Consider the following 20,306-nt stretch of genomic DNA (forward strand, 5'->3'; position numbering starts at 1 on the left):
CCCTCTCCAACCAAAAGGAAAAAAAACTCATATGCCTGTTTCAAATCCAAACTGTGTAAATCCTGTGGCATGAGTCCATGAAGCAGTCCTGAGGAGGATAGTGTTTGGGGGATTAGTCCCAGTCCAGGTGGTCTTCATTTAGCCCCCTACCCCCATGAGGTGGCTCTGAGCTGCTGTATGAGCTCAGCACGTGGTAAACACAGCTTCCAAACGGTTCTGATCTCTCATCCATTAACCTAGGCTCTGTTTTTAAACACAATTTAGCGGTATCTACCTGAACGCTGCAGCTGGTGAAGCACTGTTGAAGCTTTATTAAGTGTGATAGGGTCCATGATGGACTGCGTGTCTCATCATGTCGCCACTGCTTTGCGGCTAACATATCAGATTATTACTGTGAGATCAGAATGATTGATGTAGAAAAGCAAAGCAGACATAGAGGCATATGGTAGCTACGTGTCATTTAAAATGACACGATTGTATCTTTTGTTAATGCATCCAGGTGTTCTGAAATGAACACAAATGTTTTGTAGAAATAAAGAGCATGTTGAAAAAGAACTATATGAGTAATAAGAAAAAGGAAAAGGAGATGTAAAGGAAGGGAAAGAAGAACATGAAAACAATCGTGATGACAGCGATGACAATGATGAACTGAAAACTGAACAACAGGACAAACTCAGGTCAAACGTATCCAAATATGTCCTCCACTTAACATCTTCCCCAGCTCCTTAAATGGGTGTTCCAGGTATTGTCCCTCTGCTAGTTAGAGTTTGAAGTTGTGTAAACAGGACTAAATGGCAGGGAAGCTGCTGAAGATCTGAGAGAAACTGATCAAAGGCGCCTTTACATGCAGCCGGTGTCAGTGTTGTTGCATTTGTGTGTGCGTGTCCCACAATGAGATGACAGACATAGATCTGTCTGGTGTGGTTCCTTGAGAGGCCCTGTTGCATTTCGACAGCCTCTGTTTGCACAACACAAGCCGTGGAAAGCGCGCTCACCTGCGCTGAAGCTCACACAACAACTCGTGGATTCCTTTTGCTGGACAGAGGCCACCATATGTGCTCAAATAGGTGTAAAAAAGCAGAACGAATGCTGACACTTAAAAGAAACAAATCAATAGGGACGGTGAATGGACAAATTATTCTGCTTCACCTAAGTGGACAAGTGGCATGTGAGTGATGGGCACCTTCCCAGGTAAATGCTTTGTGGGTTAAAGACACCTTTATCCTTGACACCTCTTGAGCAAACAAAGAAAGCGAGTGAAAAGAAAGAGGAAGGGCGAAAGAGAGAAAAGCTGAGGGGGTTGAGTTCAAGACAGCTTTCCTGCTCAGCAAGAGCTGCCTCTGAAAATCCCTTTAACAAAAAGAAACGGGGCAAAGTAAATGTCTTTCCAGGAAGTCCAAACTCTGGAGCGTTTTTTTGCAGATTATTGTTCGAGGTGACATTGCATGAGAGCTCTTTTGGCTGGGCTGCTTCCATGCAGTCCAATCCCGAGGTAAAGGGACCACCCATTAGCCTTGCTTAAAGAAATGCCCATTCAGTCTATTCACAGACCTGCCTGTCTCTCAGGGCTTGCTTCTGGTTGTGGATTGTGGCTGGGGAGTGGGGGGAGTGGCAGGGTTCCTAAGAGCTGAGAGCTAGGGAATGAAGTCCGGTTGCCGTGGGATGCCGAACAGGCTAGACCAAGCCAGAGTCGAGGGGTCTCTTGCTGCGGGAGCTTTGATTCACCGCTCATCTCCACAGTCGGGTTCCGCGCTCAAACCCCAGGGTCCAGGCTTTGTGAGAGGAAAGGTTAGCAGTAGGGTGGGCACATGTTGTGCATGGTGGTGACAGTGACATTGACAATGATGGGGGGACAATGTGGTGGCAAGCAGCTGTGTGGGAGGTGACAGTGGGGTGAGCAGAGAGGTTGAGTCTCTAGGGGCTCTGCTAACAGACTTCTTGGACTTAGCTGTTGAAGTGAAAGGGCCTGCCTTTACTTTAGTTAAGAACTGTCTACCCATAGTAAGTACGCCTTAAAATTCGGAGGCAATTGTAAGGGCTTATGTTCTTTTTGTAGGTTTTGGTTTAATGCGTGTGTGTGACCGCATGAATCCCAAAGACAAGCTGTTTTTTGATGCAAGACGAGTCTCAGTCAATCATTGTCTGCCATAGTAGCTCTGCAGGATTGAAGGGCAGCCTAGACTGAGCCCTCGTGGCTCCAGCAGATGGGATTGAGCCCACCTGAGTTTGGCCTCATGTGTCTGGTTCATATTACTGTTCCCAGGATCTGACAATGTGGCTCACATTATGGGAAGCTGCACAGCGCTGTGGTGAGATCGGAAATTGATTCAGATAGTGTGCATTGAAGGGAATGACCTAATTACTTAACAATTCATCAGTTGCAGCAACTTCCCCGAAAGCAACGCACAAATAGAGCCCTCGACTCTACGTTTTATTGGGTGTCCCCAAAAATTGAATTTCCTTTGACAGCTTTGTGGGGTTTCCTTTACCTTTATTAGCTGGCATGAAGCCAAATGACCCTGTAGGTTTGTGTTACAACCCATGTTGTCTTGTATTGCCAGACCGACCTTCACAGCGCTGCAAAGGAGGGTCTGGCTTTTCCACAGCATTCCGGGATGGGAGAAAAATGTAGTCTGGTTTATTGGCATTTCTTTAAACCAATCACAATTGTCTTGGGCAACGCTAAGCGCTGTACGGAGCTACGGCGCCTGTGCAAAATAGACTCGGGAAGGAACTTGTTTTGGTGGCATTACACATAGCTTTGAACAACTTCAACGTGGGTTTTACTGAGAGAGAATTCAATGGAGAACCCCTTTTTTATTGTTAGATAGATTGTTAGATTTTTTGGAAGATTTCACTGTGCAAGTACAGGTACTTCACTGTATCCGAGCTTTGCCTATTCGCCCATATGGTGCACTATAAACATGCAGTTAGAGTTAATGTGTCCTGTAATGTTATTATAACTAATATCGATCAGCTGTTTCACCGGATGTGGAGAGAATGTGGACAAAAAGGGGGACTGAGATTTTATCAAGAATACCCAACAAGAAGGAAACAAAACCTGTAGACGGCATAGTTGCACAATGTCTGTAAAATACACGCATAGAAAAAACAGGCATGTTAAGATACTTGTATGGTAGAAATCCAATCTATGCAAGTTGTAGGACAAAGATGCTGCGTAGCAACTCAGATATTTGAGCTTTCTTCAGTGAACTGCAGGGTCAGCAAGTGCATCTGTAATAAGGTTGTGTGTGGTGCCTTTGAGGCTACATGCAAACACAGCAGAAATACCTTGTTTTAAAATAGCCAGTATCATCCCAGAAGAGACTTCCAACACAGAACTCCTCCCATCTCCTTGAGCTTGATGGGGCCCAGGGAAGGAGCCCCCAGAATGCTGATAACCCCCCCCCCCCCCTTCCATGACCATTCACCAACACTCTGGTTCATATTTTTGTGGAGGTCCATTGACTTTCTCCTTTTCAGTCTCCCTTTAATCCCTGGGTCTGTGTCGTCAGTGGCTCTCTACAGAGGGGCTATTATTCAGGGCCTTATTACTGCGCCCCTCGCGGCTTATCTCCTTCCTGGTGACAGTCTTTTCAAGCCTCTCCCTAATGACCTGGGGAAACTCACATGCTCAACTTCCCAGGGCTGCGGGGCCCCGCTGATGTCAGAGGGGGTGGCCCCCACGCAGGGGCTCCTGGTCCTGCCAAGGAAAAAGAGTGAGGCACAAAATTGTCCAACCACAGCCGCCAACGCATCACACGCTCGCTTCTGCTGCCTCCTTCTCCTTGTGCAGGTGACAAAGCTAAGCTCAGGGTGCATGAGGACTCCTCCAAGGGACCGGAGCTAAGGGGAACTTGACCCATTCTGATTAAAAAGGATCTCAGAAGCTTAGCTACTCAAAGATGGTGTCAGAGTATTGGAACTGTGGTAGCTTGCTGCTGTGTTTCTTTAGGACTCATTTAGTTTGCCGTGATAATAGAATGAAACCGGAGCTTGATGTGCTGCATCGGGGTGATTGACACAAGGTTTAAAGCAAAACATTTTAGGTGAATTAATCAAGTCATGCAATTTCATTCGTTAAATGATCCAAACATTTTATCCAAAGTGGTCTGCTGGCACACGCTGCTATATATAAAATATTCTTAAGCCTTGATTAAAAGTTGGCTGTAGCCAAACAGTTTTGTTCATTCAAGGCAAGTGGAGGATAGAATTGCATGTGAGTGAAAGCTTTTCATTCACCTTACATGGAATTTCTTGTCCCAGTAATTCAAAAGAATGGATCCCCAGATGGGACCTCTGTTTCTTTTCAATCACAATTCGCCCCCGACTCCCTTTAACATGTCCCGAACATTGCATTACAACGTACAGCAAATATTATGCATAGAGGCTATTGAAGCACAGAAATCTTCAGCTGTTTACAGCTTAGCTTGCTCATTCACACGCAATTTTAAATTACATGAATGTGATTGTCAGTGTCAACGAGGTGTTCCACTGGTACACCTTCTAAATACCACACCCATCTCCCCGCTAAACCCCTGTGGTGTCTTTGGATACGTTCGGAAAGGACATGGCTGTCCATTACACTTTCATCTCAGATAAAACCCCAAAGATACAATAGGCTGACTACAATTTGGTCATCAGAGCAGGAACACTGCTGTCTTCTGTATACAAAGATCACGGGAAATGTGGCGCAAGTGTCTTCTTCTACTTCCTCACATGGCATACAGGCCTGTTGCCCAGAGGACAGGGGGAAATGAAAGTCCTTAGCGTTTGTGTCTGTGACTCATAAACTACTTAAGACTTTGAGAAACATGTTGAGTTGCTCCAATTAAAAAAGGTAATGACTTAAGAGAGGCTATTTACAACGCAAAACCTGGAGACATGCAGGGCAAGCCCTGGAGGAGGTAATGTAGTTTTCGGTTTTGCCTGCACTCGCCTCCTTTTTCTCTTCCTTCCCACATCCCTATCTAGTCCATCTTTAGAGTGTTTGATTGAGAGACCTTCGAATGAGAAGGAATAAAGGGAAACACTGCTTTTGTAAACTTTACTCCAGTTATTATTGTTTGGCCATCATTCCAACAATGCAAAACAATATAAAAAGTCAAAGAAAAATGTTGAATAAATTGAAATAAATAGCTTCATTTGCAAAGGGAAAGAATCATGACCCAAACTGTCCGATGTAAACATTAATCCCAGTTTACAATCTGACTTTTAACTTTGACCTTAACGTAGTTGTGTGCACACTTTTTTTTTCAGTCCGATGACAGATTATTTACAACATTATTGGGGCACCCACTCAGTTCTACCTCCAGATAAAGGGGTTTACACAATGCTTCTAATTTTGGTTTGTTGACAACCTGTCTTCAGTAAAGTAACTTCAATACAGCAATGGTGCCTTGTTTCCATATCAGAGCAGTTACTTTGGAAGTGCAACATGATCATAACCTACAGAAATGATAGTCCAAACTATGTAAATCAGACCCAAGCTGCAGTTAATAAATCCTCATTATCTCCAAAATGCCCACCTTCTTACGAATTATCATTTCATCCACTGAAAGGTTCCTGTCAGCAAAAGAATCTGCAAAGCCGTTTGGAGTGGAGCCACTGATGCCCTTTAACCCTTTGCTTTGTGTTTTCATCGGTGCTTTTAGCCACGCCTAAACCAACTTTGAATCACCTCAAAACCATCACGCACTCTGCCTCCATCAACAATGTCACTGCGGGGACAGAAGAATGTGCAAGTAACAATTGCACTGAAAACTGTCCAGTGAAAGAACAACCAGAAGTTGATACCTAATTAACAGCAGCTCAAACCAACCACACACCCACAACTCTACAAGAGAAGGATTATGCTGGGAGTGCTAAACAGGCCATCAAATTAGGTAGAAATCCATTAACCGCTTGAGTCATTGTAGTCTTTAGCTTCCCTTAGAGTGTCTAAGTGTCCCATTTGTAAATGCTATTACTTCAGTTCTGTGAATCAGGGATTAGAAATTCACAACAAGTCCAAAGTCAGTGAGTAATTTTCCTATCACATTTTCTAGCATTTAAAATGACAGTTATATAGTGACATAAGTACTCAACAATTATACCAATCTATTTATTTTAAACTTGTCTGTATAAAGTGGATTTTTTGATTTATTTTGTAATGCTGTATGGTTCTTCAGCTTTCTATTTACTCTTAGTCTTTAGTAAGAAAACATCCTCAGCGTCTTGTTCTTCTTTCTGTAAACAGCCTCCACATTTTAAGACTGATCATAAATGCAAGTTAGATACAGTATTGTGTGGTCTTAATCCTGACAAGTCAGCACAACATCCTGAGATCAGACATACAGTTGTTCGGTCTTCTGGGACGGACTTAACTCCTGTGGATTGGGATCCTGACAACTCGGTTGAGCTAAAAAAGATCCAGGGACTCTGTTCCTGCACGGTAACAACTGGCATCAAAGGAAAAAAGGGAAAAGGGGGCTCTGATAATAATGGAAAGTGTTTTGACATCCAGGTTTAAGTAATTATTGGATTTAGATAAGAGGGGAATTCCATCCGATGTGAGGTAAAACAAACAAAACAGGAGATTGCACATTATTCCACCAACAGCAGAAGTCCCACTGTAGCCCCAGGGCGGGAGTAGCACACTCACATTACATCATGGATCCCATGTGGAATAATGGAAAAATGCATGATGGCACAGTGCTGTAGGGCCTTGTAGCCTCCCTGCAGGGTCATCATCAGGGCAGAAGGAACTCACTGCACAGGAGAAAAGTAAATGTATGTAGTTTGCTACATTTAAAAAAAAAAAAAAGAAGTTTGAGTCTAAAGTGAAAAGTTGGTAAAAAGTGAGAAAACTAATGTGTAATGGGTGAATAAATATGTAGCCATGAAACGCTCTGACACCGAACCAACTGTGACTCAACTTGTTCCACATCCTCTGCGTCTGTGCGTTCTCTAATTAAAAATGTTACAACAAAATGTAACATGTAATCACGGACTGGACTTTTTTTTTTCTAGATGGAGGTGGAGACAAATTCTATCAAAGTAAACTCTGTGTTTCAACAAGCAGATGCAATGATTGCATACACAATAAGCAAAATCCTATTATGCAAAATAGTGTGATAACTCTCCTAGCTGTGTGTTTGCATTTAACCAAATCGATGATTTGGCCAGGACTACTGTATGCTCCACTATGAGCATCCAGGTAGAGCTCACCTCTCAGACTAGAGTTCCTTCATTGTTTCAGTTGGCCAGCAGATATAAGCCGAAAGCAAAGTCCACAGTGTATAACCCCTTCTGCTCATTTTTGCTAGATAGCTGTTACCAAGTGGGATGTAGCTTGATTAACCAACTAATTGAGAAGTTTAATTATTCGGTTTCCATGGATTTTTTTTTATAAACTACTGATTCACTTCAAACCCTGTTTGCATGCAGATGCCAATATTGGCTTACATTTTCTAAATACCATTCCTAATTAGTTTACTAGAAAAATAACTAAGGTCACGTATACATATTTTACACTGTATGTATTTGACAAATTATTGGATTTTTTTGGCAAATAAATGCATTAGGTCTGTTTAGTATTTCCCCGCTATTTCGCATTATTTCCAATAAGTCTCTGTTATTTCCTTTGGAAAGTTTGCACCTTGAATATTCCCAAAATCTTCCAAGCCTAATCAGGGTTGCCGCAGTGGGAGACAGAGTGCACTCCCTGTCCTTTGACCTTGTGCTTACCCTCTGAAAAGACATTAGAGGTAATGATACCTCTTCAGACATCACAAGAAATCCCAGTTATCTGAGCAGCAGCTTGTCAACAGGCAAGCCAGGCAACTGCTTGCGGCCCCAGGCCGTTAGGGGGCCCCCAAGGGCTGACAAACTTAATTCTTCACGGTCTCAAACGGAACCCCCCCTCCCCCTTAAACAAACAAATTACTTTTTGCAATGACATCTGAAGCGGCCCAATGTCATTCCAGTTGAAGCATGATCGATTTTAAGTTTTCGAAAGCATAATGAAGAGGCGTTATCCTTCTGGGAATGAAAAAGAAAGAGGAAAAATAAAGGATGAGAGGAAAAGAAACTATAACTATAGCAGATAATGCAGGTAAAGTGGAACAATAACTGTAATAACTGAAGGCTGTCATTTAACCTTAACAATGGAGGAGACATGTCAATAACTATAGCCAGCTAGTACTAATGTTAGACTAATGGTGTTGATTCTTTCATGTTTTTTTGTCAGTTAATATCTGTTAGAACAGGAGACTCCAGCCTGGAGTGCGGGTCCGTCTTGCTCCTGTCCCAGGAAAGACTTTCAGGGCTGTGTCTCATTTCAATAAAGCAAAATGTTCAAAGGTCTTGAGATCTGGAGGACATAGTGGCGGCATTTGCTGTAGCCGAGGTCCATAAACAGCATTTGTAGAGTTTAGAACCAGTGCAGTACAGAGAACAACAGAGCCTAGAATCTGCTTTGTTACCCACGGACAATATTCCTCTCATACAAAGCAGCCCTCAAACTAATCTCCCTTTATTCTTACTACGGAAACACAATGCAAGCAAACGTACAAAGACCATCGTTCCATCACACTTAAAAATATATGACCCATAAAAGCCCCGGTGAGTATCTCTTTCTGTCTGAAACACCTCAATTTGTGTTCCTTTTCCCTGAGGACCTGTGTGGTAGGTATGTGTTTATTGAGAGAATATAGCTTTACAACTGCATGTGAGCACTTTTTTTGTGGTGTGAACCTGTTGCTGTATCCAGACATAGATTCTGATGAGATATATACTCTCCACAACAGCATTTCATGTTCTGTCTTATTTGACTGCTGTCATGCTTTTGATTTCCACACATGCTGAAGTGATGTGGATGGGGCTGTATGGAGAGCAATACTTTCTGCAGCTTAAGAGTCTGGGAGGTGGTTTGTTCTTTGTAACCTGACATGACACATTAGTAGAGGGTCTGGCATTTACTTTAGGAGCAGGCCCCAGATGACTATAAGTTTGCCAGAGCATTAGTTGTCTTTGTCCTCAAAGCATAATGCATAAAGCTTAAATCTAATGTTTTGGAGAGTTAAGCTTCCAGACTGGGGTTAGAATCAATTCTGATCTTAAATTTTTCTTATCATACTGCAACACACACACTACACTGACCCTACAAGGGATAACTAGCTTAACACTGCAATACAAGCATGCTGCTCTTTTATCAAGATATCTTCTAAATGGATTTACTGCTGAAGATGCTGACTTTTTCCCCTGGGATACGTACAATAACTATCACATTAGCGCATTTAAGTCCTTTTGTCATTGCTCTCATTTTAAAGAAGACCTATTCTAGACCACAATGTTGGAATGTTTATGTTAAAAGTGGATAAATCTATAAATAATGAGGTAAACATATTTAAAAGAACTCCACGTGAGCCAAAAGCTTAGATTTCCCATACTGTTCTGAACACTCCGGTTTCAACTGTTTTTTATACTCTTGGCTCTTTATGTTTCCATACCAAGCCTGTCTTCTATATATTGTCATCTGGTCCATGCAGGCATACTACAGCAGTGTATACGTTACATACCCTGCCACATGTAGCTACATAATAAGTCAGGGAAAGCTGTCATATTTGGTGTAGAATCCTTTTTTGGAGATTTTTCACAGTATAAAGTCTTGCTATATGCAACAGACTGTACAGAGGCAGCGACAACAGAGCACAAATGTGAACTCTCCAGAGATCTTGAAACACTGACCGATCAGAGCAGACTGGGCTTTTTTTCGGAAGGGAGGCTTAAAGAGACAAGCGCTCCACAGAGCATCCCAGACAGAGGGGAAATAGAGGTGCCAAAGCCATTGGCAGTATGAAAACGATAAACTTTTTTAGTAAAAATGTTCTAGTAAAAGGCAAAACACAAGTCTGACAATGAAAACGGTATATAATAGGTCTCCTTTAAAACGGAATTGAAAGGATTGACAGGCATAGCGACAGTAATTGACAAGGCGAGGCTTAACAAACGGTGAATTGCCCTGCTGGTCCAAGAGGTCTATTTGAAACATAAAGTTATAGTACTTCCCACACTATAAGGGACCCAAAGCCCGCAGCTGCGAAGCCTGGCATCATCACACATCATAAGTTCACATGGAACTCCAAAACTGCAAGTGTGTTAAGTCTGTTTTTCTCTGCCGTTGTTTTACCACATAAAAGCGGGCTGGTTAAAGTTAACTTAACTGACGTAATGTCAAGGTCTGCTCTTGCAAGCGCTAATGTTTAGTAATGTGAGCTATCACAGGTAGCGTTAGGCTCTATGTGAAAAACAATGGCAGAACGAAAAAGACTTACTTGGGGTTTGGGCGTTCCAGGTGAAGTTGTGAAAGCTGTTGCCGTAGATATATTGTAATTGCAGAGGCTCACTGCGGTCAAGCAGTCTTGCACAGAGAGAAGGCGACCGCATGGCTATTCACAGACGGGTTTGAATGTAAACAGAGAGAGAGAGGGCAAAGAGAGAGAGAGGAGGACAAGGGGACAAAGCGAATGAATGTGCTGGCAACAACTTTAGAGTGAAATAAGATTTTTTTCCATTTTAAATAGTAAAAAAAACGACAATGTCAACGTTGATAATGTGGCAGGTAGTCATAATTAAATAAATGAATGGGAAACACTGCTCATTGTGGTTTTCTAGAGCCCTTGCCCCTTATGCATCCTCTTCTTTCTGTTACAGGCACAGAGAAAGGTAGGTGACCAGTTTACTACGGAGAGCAAACAGTGTTATCCAGCCTCCTCCAGACCTGGCGGCATGCGTCCCTGATAGCATCTATACTCTATCAATGACAGACAGGGTGTGGTGTGGCAGATTCAAGGGTTTAGGAGTTTGTATGTGTAAATCGTGATGGATGTTGTAGGTAGGATGTAGGGGGGCCTGCCGGCTGAACAAACACTAAAGGTGATCTGACAGAAATGGAATGTAAATGGCTGGCCATAACCTTAGTTCACCTGTGGAGTATTTGTGAATGGGACCAGTGTCACTGTGTAATGTCTGCAAATAACTTACAAATCTCACACAATAGCATCGCTTAAAGCGATTTTCAGAGTAAAACAAGCATTTGAGGACACGTGTATCCGTTTGTGCCTTTTTGGGGATTTTTTTTTTTTTTTTTTTTTTTTTTACTTTACTCACTGAACAAAAAAACTAATATTAAAAGAAACAGCAAATTAGGGGAAATTATGAAAAGAAACTTACTAAAAAGGAAATATAAAACTGATAAGATCTTCCTCAGATAACGACAATGACAATTATTCTTAAACAAAAAAATAAGTATTAACTCTAATCTCAGTTGTCAAACAAATATAATTGCAACAGTATTTCCAATGCACCACACCACAGCAAACCACATGATGTAGGTCAACCTGTGTGTTGTTAGGATCACTTGCAGATCAGTCTACTCTGGGCAGGCTTTGCTCCTCACCCAGCGACTGTCATAATGATAATCCCAGGCCTGTAATCTGTAGGACTCAGATTCCCAACAGTGCCACAGTCTGTACTTGCAGCCCCCCTTAGCGAACTCTGACACTCGTCTTCAGCGAGCACTTCTGCCTCGGCTTTTGATCTACTCTTCAATTACACCATGTAGCAATCATCTTCGCATCCCAAAGATGGTGATTGAAGTTAAAAGGATTCACACTGATAATTTACCAACACACTCAGCTATGTTAGGCAGCCACGTTTCAGAAAGCTGAGTTTAAGGGAGTTTACAACTTTGTTTTTTTTAATCCTTGAATCTATAATTTATTTTTCCAGTTAACTTCCATGCCCTACAGTAGTACCTGTACAGGGCTATATACTGTAACACACAGAGCTGTGGACAATACTGTGTGTTTTGGTTTATGATGAAACCCTCAGATTTACATGACAACTGAGTGCTTGGAAATGGGACCCCTGTTCTGAACATTTACAAGCCTTCCATTATGTGACAGGTTTTTCCAAAGGTGCAAGGGTCAAGAATGACTGACTTGATCTATTGAAAAAGTCAGGCCTCTTCTTGAGGGAAACACCAGAGAGCTTAACATAAAGACATTATATACAACACATGACCGGATTAGCACCTTTGTACGTATTGCATAATTATTATTAAATGGTTGATCCTGCCATTGGTCCCATTTTCAACTTCTAAACGCTTATTTGCTGAGCCAGGGCACAGTGATTGCTCAAAACCACTGGACAGGCTTAATACAAGTCCAGTTAAACTAAATTATCTGAAGCATTTTTCTGAAACTGAAAACACAGTAGATAATGTCGAAATTAGCTACCAGGGGCCTGTTCCAAAGGCTTTGAGAACACTGGCCTTCTTTTGACGCAACATGTCCTCCGTCTCTTTCAGTATCCCATAATCCACTGTGGGCTGTTCAGTTACAGTATTTAATGGACTGTAAATGTGTCGATCCTCGCCAGCTCAGCGCCAGACTGTGGAAATTTCATGTGACCATATCATATATACCAGATATTGCACTGGTAATAAACTACAACAGGATCCGGACCAATGAAAAAGGAACTGCAGGATTCAATCCAGTCCGATCCAGTATACAGCCACTTATGAGTTCAAGTGACAGAAGTTCTTTATTCAGGTAATGTGATGACATTCACTGAAACAGGCTATGAGAAAGAGTCAAAAGCTCTGAAAACAGACAGCTAAGGACTTTAAGATTACAATATTCTAAATTATACTACTTGTGCCTTTTTGATCAACAAAAGAGCCATTTATTTCCATACCTCTAACACATAACCATACTGTCCACTATTGTTGTGCTTTTTAATCCAAAGACTAAATCTTTGGTGGATGTGCTCAATCCTCCATATCATCCCCAGCCACCATTATTCAGAGCTGTTCCTATTCATAGTCCATTAAACATTGCCACAAACAGTTTTCACTATGGATAAAGAATAAATCCATGGGATTAGGATGATTCAGCACTTTAAGTGGGCTTTATAAACGCTTGCTGGGCGTTAACCCCAAGTAATCAATGAACAAGACAAAACGGCTTCAGTTTGGGAGATTGGGAGGGATGAATCACATGATGAACACTCACAATTTATGCTATAATGAATGGAAACTTTTTTGACCACAGAGAGAATGCAATCCTGTCTGCTGAGGAGTTGTGACTTGGATACTAATATTTTCATTTGTGTTTCTGTTATTTGTTATGAATTAAGCAAGTTTTAACAGAAAATGTTGTTAAAAGGGACCATACGAGGTATTTCCATGACCATCAACTGATTAAACTATTAAGAATAAACCTAAAAACATTAAGATTTCAAGGATAAATTTTTTAAATGTTTATGTTTTTGTTAATACCAAGTGGACAAGACTCCCCATTGATGTTTCTGGATCCTTTCCATGTGAATCATTAGTATTCTATGCCATATTTGTGTTCAGGGGTGTCAGACTGGGAGTGAAAAAGGAACTGAGTCTTGTATAAAGTAGTTGAAAGCAATACTTGAGTAAAGAAAAAGTATCTTACCAAAAATGACTTTGGTTGAAGTTAAAGTCTCCTTTTAGAATATTACTTAAGTAAAAGTCTTAGCGTATCTGATATTTACTGTACTTAAGTATTAGAAAAAAAATTTGAACATGAACTTTATAGCCAAAAATGGGTTCATCACCACTGTTGTCGGGGTGGTCATCGTCTCTTACCATGGTGGCAGAGCCTGCATCAGGTAATTCCATGACACTATCAATCATTATGTTTCCTCCTCTTCTTCTTTAGTTTTGGACGATGTTTTTGTGCATTATGTGTATATTGCATTATCTTGGCAATTTAGGAGCAATGATTCGCCGAACCTGTTTTTTTCCAGTGTAACAACTTTCTTCTGATTTTATTTTGTAGTAACAAGTAACTAAGATGCATAGGGGAAATTAAATGGAGGAAAAGTATACATTTTATTTAGGAAATGTAGTGGAGTAAAAGTAAAAGTTTCCGGACATATGAAAAACAACATTACATCACTGCTGAGTACCCAGGGCCCTTATGTGAGGAGGGCCCAAAAAGATGCTAGAATGAATAGCTGGGGATGTGGGGAGGAGCCCATAGAAAATGCCTGAAAATGCTGAGCCCCTGTTTGTGTTAGGAACTATTTAAACCACAAAAGAGCAAATAGGCAAAGCTTAGCAAAAACGTTACAGCGTATATGTCAATGTGTCAACCCACTTATTTGTCTGCTCTTTCCTTCCATCCATCAACGTGTCGTAACAGGTTTTCAAGAAGAAGTGAAGAACAAATAAGGTGGAGCATTGTTTTATAGTTTAAAGAATAAACCACCTGTGGCGGTCTTAAGTCATTTGTGAGTTCAGAATATTCTCAAGGCCACAAAGCTGAGGTCTAGACCTGCTTTGAAGTCTCAGAGAAGCTCATTGTGAGAGATGGGTACAACCACTCCAATCCGCCTTGGGTTATTTAACCAACTAAAGACTGGTATTTTTAAAAGCATTACAGGATGACAATACAAGGGAAAAACCAAGAAAGGAGAGATCAGAAAACCTTCAACAAATTAGTAATTTGTAAACCATTTAAAAATCTGCTTTTGTATACAGAGACTCCAGCAGATTAGTGTCCCAGCCCACCTGGGGTGGAAACCCTCTCCACATCTTTAAACATCTTAAAGAAAGTTCCTCTCAATTCTTTTGAAATTCCAAATGGAAACTTGCATGGCACAAGTAAGATTAAAAAGGGGGAGGGACCAACTCAGATGTCAGTGGTTTGACCCTTGACTCCTCGCTGGCTGTGGGCAGTCAATCAGAGTCTGCCATTGTGAAAAAGGAAACCTATAATCTTCACTCCCAGAATAAAAAGATAAATTAACCAACAAGCCTGTTGGTTTTTTTCCACTCATCTGTGTATTGAGGTTCCTATTTTGTTGTTTATGTCAGGGGATTGTTAGCAACACATGTGTTATTGATGGTTTCTTTGTGGCTGTGAAGCTATGGATTAGCAGTGACAAACGTTGGATTACAGAGTCCCTACTGGGGTGTCAAAGGGTCACGCTGGCTCCTCTCACCTCGGCCCTTAGTGGAGCAGAGCATCAGTGGCAGGGGTTACCTACCATCAATGATGTGCTTCAAAGAGTTTAGAGGGTAGTTTCCCACATTCAGGGTCACTATTGACCGGCAGCAGTCCCCATTCCTATGAACTACGACCAAGTTTATATTGGCGAGCCCACACAAAAGGATCCCCAATAGAAATGTGGATCCAAACAATGGAGGCTATAGGCAGAGCAAAAACCACCATGCAGTTTAGAGTTTTGACCACAGGGAAGTGAGGCATTGTCTACATACAATAAAAAGTGGCAGCTCTAATTATAAAACAGATACAGGTTTGTAGCAGAATGGATCACATGTATCAATCAATGCAAACTACAAAAATAAAAAAATAAAAATTGTTGATTAAAGTTAACAAAATACTTGGTTTGAGATTGCTATAGTTTGATTAAAACATAGAAAAAGCTGTTTTTTGAAACTAAAATTGGATTAAAATAAAAATCTCAATCTACAGCAGTGGTGGAAGACGTATTAAGATAACACTGTTAAAAATACCCTACTACAAGTAAAACCCTGCATTAAAAACCTTACTTAAGTAAGTATGTATGTAAAGTGTTATCATCTTCAACCAAATGTAATTAACGTATCAAAAGTGAAAGCACTTATTCTGCAGTAATATTTCCCTGTTAATGTGTGTGTGTGTGTGTGTGTGTGTGTGTGTGTATATATACATAGACATATCTGTGTTGATATCCAGACCAAAACCTTGATAAGTAGGAATATTAGGATGATAATAGTAGAAATGAGGATTCAAAACAAGCTAATGTTAGAAAGCGGGACCCTGACCAACATGGACACTAATGGGTTGATGGAAGACAGGATAATGTCAGACCAAACCTCCGCCAACTGTGCCATGATACAGCGACCTCACTAGAGAATTCAACAAATGGAAATGTAGCCTAACAATACGCAAACCAGACAAACTAAACTAGACTCCACATCCACTATAACTAACTAAAAGGCAGCTATTAAACAAGCCGTACAATTTGGAAAGCAGGTCAAAATAACCCTAGTTTAACAGGTTTACCTTGGAAAAAGCTGGAGCTAAGCACCCCCGTCACATCGTCCTTCATCATATCCATTTATCTCAGTGTACCGCAAAGTTTTTTTTAAATCATGAAACTCGCCCACAGGCAAAAGTGTCCTCATACACATTGACCTACAAGTCATCTTAATTTTTTCATTTCATACACTTCTAACTTTGCATGCATTTTATTGCCAACATAAAAGTGTCTGGGTCTGAATCCGCATGGCGTTAATGAACTTGCATTCAGCACAATTGAAATTGGAAACCGCTAAAAGGCTTCAGTTATGAATTTTGATTGACACACTGGTCCACGGCACACGGCTTATCCAAGTGTATTAGCTGGCTGTGGAATAGCTGTTTTCATCAAATCAACACTTTTTCATGTCTTTATCAGGACAAATTTGTATTTCAAAGGCATTAATTCTATTTTCATCAATTCAGTTATAATATTTAATCAGTGAATAAGGACACGCTCATATTACAATGGAATACATATACCCAAAGGTTTGCGTCCAAGTGTCTTGCCTTGTTAAATTCTGGTGCTTGCGTGCATGGTTTTGCAAAGCATGACTCGTGGCTTTTTGCCAGATGTCCCAGAATGCACCCGACTAACAAGTAGCCTTTAAGCAGTGGAGATACCAAGGGAGTTTTTTTTTTTCATGCTGGTACGCTTGGCTAGACAGATAATTTGGGGATTGTGGCCAGAGATTTTTGAGGGAATATGAGAGGGCAACCTCCTGCAATCAGGCAGTGTCGGTGACCACTCGAGTGCAACGCAAAGGCGAGCTGCCACTCAAGATGCCTCGAATCATTCCTTAGAAGTAGGCTCCTGAAGAGCTGTTGATATGAGTGTGGGTTTGCATTTTTTTTCAAGTGTGTGTTTCATAGGTCCAGGGAAAAGGCTGGACAAGCAAACAGCTGCTACACATATTTTCACGGATGTGCAACAACCCAATGAAGAGAAATGAGGTGGCAATTACAACTTGCTGTTCATAACTTCAAACCAGAATGGCTTTCATTTCTGTTTGACATATTGAACCCCAGTCATGTTTAAGCTCTTCATAACATTTGTTTGATAGGAATGTGACCATTCCATTTGTTTAAAGTGATTTCATATTTGATGCATATCCAGTTTACTTCATGTCTAAGCGTGTGTAAATGTTGACTTCGTTGGTCAATTATAAGTAGTTTTAAGCCACTACTGCCCTCTATGTGTTACATAGGGAATTACAGTCTCTACATTTGAACAAATTCAGCATACTACACATATTGCAGTGGGGTAGGGCTTTTCCTGTAAATGCTGCTACATCGTAGCAGTATTCACATTCCAAAACAAAAGCTGATCAAACGCTGTTCACTCCCTCCAGATTTCTTTTAAAAAATACATTAAGGCTCAACAGTGTTCCAGTTTGAGAGGAGGCTCCCCGCAGTAGACTTTCAATGTCCATCAGTAGCACACTGCTAAAAGCCTTGTGTGGCATTGGGCATACAGACATACTTTGAAGCTCCTCTATTCGACCCTAATGCTGTGCCCATACCCCCTGTTGCTCCTCTCTGTCTCCCCAAGCGGGTTCTCCCATTCATTTGGCTCATTTGAATTCCAACATGATAGACCTCTGATGAGCCGGGTGAACTGTTACACTACACGACAAGACTGTTAATTAATCACAGCAACTGTACACATTGCCTCTGTGGTGTTGACTTGTGAACATAAATCTGCCAGTTTTCATCTAATGACTTGGAGGCACCTGTCTGAAGCCAGTAATTACACAAAGCAATGCTCGCAGACATGTATTCACAGGGAGTCTTGCTTTGTCGTCTTATTTTATGGATTAAACCGTTAATTACTCAGTAGCTTTAGTGTTCAGCATGAGAAGCGGTATCCACAGAGTAGAGACAATAATAAACACACATTTGGTTCATGCAAGGACAGTTGTGCTTGTGTATTATAATTACAGTGGAAACAGAGCTACGGCTTCTGTCTTATTTTGATATATATGTGGGCTTTCCTTTAAAAAGTAATATCTCAATGGGACTTACTAATTGAACTAAGTAAAGGTCCATCCATCCATCCATCCATCCATTCAACGCTAACCACACATTTAGGGTATTTCTTAACTACCAAAAATATGTGCTAACATTTAAATGGTTTAATATTAGAGCTATGCATTTATTATTAATGTTATTTCTCATTTCCATACATGATTAAACATTTATATTTTGGGATTTTGGGATCATGATAAACAAATGAGTCTTTAAGAATTCAGGTAATACCTTCAAAACCTGGGGTTTTTCACCTACTGTGTCTAGTACCAGCTCTCATCTCATCTGTCCTTGTTTACCTTGGAGGTTTCCTGGACATCATATGACTTCCTCTGATCATTTCCTCCACCTGCAGAGTTTCTCCCTGATGATTTAAGCCACTCTGGCATTTCTCCCGCTTCTGCCCTTGTTCCCAAACTGCGGGGGCCTTCCCTTTCTGCTTTCCCCTCGCAACCTTTCTCCCTCCCTCCCTCACTTTTAGATCTTCTTGCCCTTTTCTTTCCTCCTCACTCATAGTTGCTCACTCCATCTCCCGGCTCCCTATAAGAGAGCCCAGAGTTTGGCCTCGCTCCCCGTCTCTGCGTGTGAACTGTGTGTGCGGTGTTGGGATTCTGCCGCTAAGGTTAGAGGAGGCATGCAGAAGACAAGAAGCCACTTCAAAGACTCTTTTGTGCACAGGTGTGAGGGCTATCCCACACCAGCAGATGTGATCTCACACACACACACACACACACAAACACACACACAAATCTGAGCGCTCAGCGGCTTGTGGTCGTAGGTCCCCGTCTAACACAAGGATCCTTTGAAGGTCCCTCATGCTCCAGGCAATAGTTTTACATTACAAATATTACACCCAACTGCTCACCCCTTCTGGCTTGGGTTTACACCCCAATGTAACACACACACACACACAGGCATGCGTATGACAGTAGAGTCTTTCGGCTTATATCATCAAAGTGTTTGCATAAGGATAAACTGAAATGATGCGCAGCTGTTAAAACCATATAAAAAATTAACTTGTCGTCATTAAGATTTTATTGCATGTGTTGTGGGGGATGTCTGTTGCTGCGGCATTAAATGGCCATATGCTTTGAGTCAGTGTTTCCACTAACTTCATACTGCTTTCCAAAAAACACTCGCGCATACCAATATTATTAAATCATGCAATCGTTTTTAATTACATTTTGAAATTCTGTTTGGAAATTGTGTTTCCCTCTATGTGTAGCTTTACAGTTTCCAGATGACTTAGGGTAGTTTTAGCTGACTTTTTAGCATAGCTCTATAGATGGTAATGAAGGTTGGTCTGCCATTATTGGATGGATTGTCATGACAATCAGACATTCAAGTCACCATAAGAAAAAAAATGGTAATAACTCTGACAATTGCATGTGTCCCTTTAGCTGAACAATTACGTTTAGTTCATGACAAAATACCTGCAAAACTCATGACATCCCTATCCGTCTCAGCTGGACTTTGTGTTTAGTGCTGATTAGCAAACGGTAGCATGCTATCAGGCAAAACTAGCATGAAGAAAATGGTAACCATCATACTTGCTAAACATAAGCATGTTAGCATTCAAAGACTTAGCTTAAAGCACAGTGCTGCTAGCATGACTGTAGTCTTTTAGTCTTGTTTCATGTGTCTGCTTGGTTTTTATTGTTTGATTTCAGAAAATGGTTTTAAAAATACTTCACACACACACACACACACACACACACATCCAGCTAGGCCATCCACATGGAACTGATCACAATTCAACAACTAGTACACTGTAAACTGATCAAGTATTGCTGCTCCACATAAAAGAAAGGTCCTTCAACCACTTTTGAGCAGATGCTTTCATCTGTTTGCCAATTTGCTAATGGTGATTGACACAAGTTGGGCTTTATGAAGTTGTTTGTTTCATGCAGCTCATATGTTTGAATTACGAGAAAACATTTGAGAGGTTGTACTCCTGCCATGTGTTTGGTGTAGGCTACTTGCTGCTCAGCATGGCCATTGGTTTGAGCTGAACCAACTGACCTGCTCAGTGAGTAAACACACAGTGTTGTCCAGTTCTTACCTGATTCTATTCAGCCAGTCATACCGCTCATAGGGGATACAACAGATCAGGTACTGCAGACAGAAAGAGAGAATGATGAAGGAGCAACAACAACAAAAAATGCACAATTC

At 41.2% G+C, this 20,306-nt stretch overlaps 1 long non-coding RNA gene across 1 annotated transcript; it reads right to left on the bottom strand.

Moving 5' to 3' along the window:
* Positions 1 to 5,850: 5,850 nt before the first annotated feature.
* LOC117949477 lies at positions 5,851 to 20,250 on the bottom strand. Its single transcript, XR_004657696.1, has 2 exons — positions 20,197 to 20,250; positions 5,851 to 6,750 (listed from the first exon to the last, which is right to left on the bottom strand). It is a non-coding gene; the product is annotated as an uncharacterized LOC117949477 (long non-coding RNA).
* Between the last annotated feature and the right edge of the window lie 56 nt (positions 20,251 to 20,306).

The sequence above is a fragment of the Etheostoma cragini genome, chromosome 8 (assembly GCF_013103735.1).
Source record: "Etheostoma cragini isolate CJK2018 chromosome 8, CSU_Ecrag_1.0, whole genome shotgun sequence".
NCBI lineage: Eukaryota > Metazoa > Chordata > Actinopteri > Perciformes > Percidae > Etheostoma > Etheostoma cragini.